Source organism: Callorhinchus milii, unplaced genomic scaffold, assembly GCF_018977255.1.
Source record: "Callorhinchus milii isolate IMCB2004 unplaced genomic scaffold, IMCB_Cmil_1.0 Scaffold6, whole genome shotgun sequence".
NCBI lineage: Eukaryota > Metazoa > Chordata > Chondrichthyes > Chimaeriformes > Callorhinchidae > Callorhinchus > Callorhinchus milii.
The window spans coordinates 3,772,794-3,777,630 of NW_024704747.1; the positions used below are offsets into that span (position 1 = coordinate 3,772,794).

The following is a 4,837-nucleotide window of genomic DNA, read 5'->3' on the forward strand; positions in this document are numbered from 1 at the left end:
CTAAGAATACTTAATACAGTAGCAAGTTGGCTGGTCAGAAAGAAACAGTGAAATATTTCATCCTTATTTTGAATTGTTATTTTTATAATAATAATCCTTGCATTTGATATCTCTCCTTTCACACGTCGAGAGGATATCTCAAAATGCTTCACTGAACTTACTACAAAGCATTATTTCATTGTTTGACCCATTATGAAGGAAACACGTATTACCATGGATTGAGAGTCCCTGAACCATGTGAGTGTTTACTTCACTGTTAACTGAATTTGCGTAAAAGAATGTTTGCGGAGTTTGCACTGCAATGGCTGTACAAGTGATAAGGGCATTACAGTCAGCTGGTTCCTTTGATCAGTGCAACACCTGAATGTACTATCCACAGGTGTATATTGTTGAGAAGGCCACAGCTTTGGTCTGAAGCTATGAGTGAGTGGTGACTATTGAGCCACAGGTGTGACGTTAAAGAAGAGATTAGATTTTTATCACACACGTTATGGGATCTAATACCCTGTTTTTTTTGCCTCCGTGGTGTATATAATAATAATCCTTAGATTTGATATAACACCTTTCACATCGGAAAGATGTCTCAAGGTGCTTCACAGGATATGTGGTAAAGTGTAGCAACTGCGTGTTTTGTGGGCAAACACTCACATTTGGTAACTCAGACCAAATGGTAAGAAAAGAATTTGGCGCTGTATATTTTTGATCAATGTACAATTACTTGGACGGGGAAATACCTTATTTTGCTAAGGAAATTCTGACCATTAACTACATTAAAAAATAAGGCCACTACATTTACAAATTGCACCATTTTCCGCATGTAACATCTTGCACAGCAATCGATTGCACATACATTTACCTGTGTTTTCTATTGTGTTCTTACTAGAAAACGTAAGTGATTAAGATTAATGTAAGCACTGGATTTACTGGGCAGCTCATTGAAATGTGAATGTGAAATAATGATGATTCCCAGCTCATCTGAGCCGTAACAATGGGATCAGCTACATCGAGATGATGGAATAAAAATAATTTGATGCTTCTTAACGGAATTAACACATCAAATCTGTTGTGCAACATGCTATGTTTCACCCCTTTTTCTAACAGTCCCTGGCCCATTGCAGTTGATGTCTGTGGCTCACTGCGAATAGAAGGTTTTAAGAATAATTCTTCCATTTGATAGAATGCCTTTCATGTCAGGAGCACATCCCAAAACTCTGCCCAGGATTTATTGTTAAGTGTAGTGATTATGTATTTTGCAGCTGAACGCCGGGAGCTAACTTGTGCTCGGCAAATGTTCCACAAACAGCCATGAAGTGAACGATCTATTTTATTTGGGGGATTGTTGGTCAGGACACTGGGGAGAAACAACTTTCTGTGTTCGAGTTAAAGTGGGATCTTCAACGATACCTTTCAAACAGGCACAGACGGGAACTCGACTCATCCAAAGGACGTCGCCTCTGACAACACAACACCCCCTCAGCATTGCGATGGAGTGACAAACCCAAAACACTCTGAGACGTTATCCGTGTGGAAGGGCGCTGTGTAAATGCAGCAACTCCGACGATGTAGGTCTTCCCCAGGATGTCCAGCATGCCAGGGTGACGTGTTGTGGGGGGATTAAACCATTATTATCAAACTGAGACCGCAGACTTAACCATCATACATTGTGAGATGAGTTATTACCACAATCAGGGTAAAGCTTCCGCTATACTTCTCTAGAAATGTGACTGACTGCAATCACTGAGCTGCCATCCCTTTGTTCCAAACCTAAGGTTTCGCTGTAAGCATCAGTCATGTGCTGTACAGCGCTGAGCCTGTCACTACTTATTTCAGACGAGAGGATCGTTATGGCTAACACGCAGGGGCGAGGCTTGGATTGATCCAGTCCAGCCTGAACACAATCTCAGCTTCACAGAGCTATAATAATAATAATAACAATAAAAATAATCCTTGCATTTGATACAGCGCCTTATCACGTCGTTGAGACGTCTCAAAGCGTTTCACAGAATATACAGTAAAGTGAATTGACCGTGTACTTTGTGGGTGAAACGCAGCAGCCAATTTGCACACAGTGGTGTCCCACAAACAGTCGTGGATTGAACGATCACGTTTTTTTTGTTTTTGAAGGGATTATTACCCCCGGAAAAGCGATCCACCAATTGACTAACAACCGGATTCCTACTGACTGCTTGGTAAACAGAGGCGCGTGGAGTAAGGAAACTTGTCCAACATTTCGCCCTGCTGGGAATCGAACCCAGGTCCTCTCGCTTGCGAGGCGAGTGCTCTAACCACTGAGCTACAAGACTCCTCATTATGCAATGTTGGAAGCTGTCCTTGTTCCCCCGGGAATTCCAATCGTGCCACTAATGAGTGTTTTATTGTTGATTTCCTTTCATCAGGCTCTCTCAATCACAACCTGGGAGGTCACTTCCTGCAGTTACAGACCCAGGGCCCCAAAATTCCAACGAGCCTGAGCCTGGTTGACCATTTTGCCTGAAAAGTCCAGGAAAATCCTTAAATTCAATTTTAAAACAGGATATGGATTTTTTTCCGGCTCTTAAAAATAGATTCAGTCGGAGAATTTCTCACAATTGTGCACTTTTTGATTCAAACATATGGGAGAGAAAGAGAAAATAATGCTGTTACTTCCCCAAATCCATCTGGTCTAAAAATGTTTGCAATTTAGAGGGGTTTTTTTTCTCTGAAAAAGAGAGAGACTGAAATGCTAAATAAATTGGCGAGATGGCTTTTAGACGCAGTTCCTGCTTTGAGGCGAGACGTCAAAGGATTTGTCCAGGGATGTGAGGGTTTGCTATCGGGTGATGGGATTTTAATTATCATGAAGCCACACGTGAAGAAACAAGATAAGTCATCAATATGCATTAGTCTGACAGTGTTTCCTGAGGATTGTGTGACTTGTCCCTGTCAGATTACTATCTTTATCTCCTGAGCCTTCTCAGTCTTCTCTCCTCTGCCCGCACTTGCTCTGGCTTTGCCTATTTGCAAGCTGATGAGCACATCTCGTTTCCCCGAAGACCACTTTGAATTCTGAAGCTGAATTAAGCAAATAATTCCCGCCCGTTATTCGCGAATCAGAAATTGCTGAGTTGGCAGCTCTCACCCCAAAATAATGATAAATGATGCTTGCAGTCGATACAGCGCCTCATCAAGTCGTCGAGACGTCTCAAAGCGCTTCACAAAATATACTGGAAAGTGAAGTGACTGTATGTTTTGGGGGTGAAACACGGCAGCCGATTACACACAAACGGTTGTGGATTGAGCGACCAAATTATTATGAAATAGCTCCCACTTACTGCTGCCCTCTGCCCTCGGAGCGCTTGGTGAGATTCTCTCGTGCTGTAGAGGAGCCATGTTGTTGTTTAGTAAGTGTCGAAATTGCGTTATGTTTAAAATGACGGGGACAGGGTAAATCTGAGCCCCACTGTCTGCTGATTTGAAAGGTTAAGTAGAGTTACACAGAGTAATACAGCACGGAAACAAGCCAACTGGAAAGAAAAAAGTTGGACTGGGTTTGCTGACTTTTGTTTCTCTCTGAATGAACTCATACCTCGGTTGAAACATTAAACCGAGGACCCAACCCCCTGTTCAGGCAGATCTTAAAGATCCCACGGCACTATTCGGACAGAGAAGGGCATTTCTCTCTCCTGACCAAGCTGTAGGAGTAGACCACTCTCTGAGAGGCAGTTTCAGGAGAGCGTTCCTGCCAAAAAGTAATTTCAATATTAATCTATTCAAATATTCATGAGCTGAGAATCCCTAATTTGTTATCTGCTTGAGAGAAAGTATTTGCATTTCACTCAAACGCCACGATTCATGAAAGAGATGAAATTAATTCTCGCTCCTCACTCATGCTGGATCAGGTACAGTTTTGGTATTAAACCAATGCCGTCATTCTCTCTTTGTGGTGTGCAGAATTGATTTGACAACTTGTGTGATTTACACTTAGGAGGGACACATAGGAGGCGGGTGGCTAGGGTGAGGGGGCTTAATCCCCGCTTCTTCTGCCCCCCAATTTTTAAGAACTTTTTTTTAAGAATTGTTTTGAGAATTATCCACAATTCGGTGGAAATCGTCCACTGCACTTGAATTCCATCTTCAGTTCCACCAGCCCCTTCAATTGGAAGATGCAACGGTTTTGACAGGCTAAGACCAGGTGGAATTTTGAAGCTCAGCTGGAGGGTAATAATCTCTCCGAAAAAAAATTTTTGAGAAAAAAATGGTCACTCAATCCACGACTGTTTGTGGGGTGCAATTGACTGCCGTGTTTCACCCGCAAATATACAGTCAATTCGCTTTGCAGTTTGTTCCGTGAAGCGCTTTGAGATGTCTCGAAGACGTGAAAAGCGCTATATCAAATGCAGGGATTATTATTATTATTATATCTAGTGAGCACATCGCTTATTACATCACTTGACGTCACCTCGCTATGGTTAAGCTCCAAAATTCCACCTGTTCTTAGCTTGTAAAAAAACACTGGGTCCTACAATCGAAGACTGTGGACCTGAACGGGAATTCCTCCAGCCAGAGATTCTGCCGTTCTAAATCTGAGTGGTTCCCACAATACACATACACGCACCCTTCTCTTCAGTCTTCTTCAGAGAGAGAAACCTCATTCGTTTTTTCCACGATGTCCGAGATAGACACTCGTTGGAGGAGAAGTATCAAGGATTTCTGGAGGCAAGTGTTGAAATGGAATGAAAAGATTGGCCGTGCTCTAATAATCTGGTAGAACAAGCTTGACACTATCCTCCTCCTGAATGATTCCTACGTCTATATCCTAGCATGACAATGCTTTGCGTCTCACTAATTTCTGTATTGC

General features: G+C 42.4%; 1 non-coding gene across 1 annotated transcript; it reads right to left on the bottom strand.

Moving 5' to 3' along the window:
* Positions 1-2,230: 2,230 nt before the first annotated feature.
* On the bottom strand, positions 2,231-2,303 carry trnaa-cgc. Its single transcript has one exon. It is a non-coding gene; the product is annotated as a tRNA-Ala (tRNA).
* Positions 2,304-4,837: the final 2,534 nt, after the last annotated feature.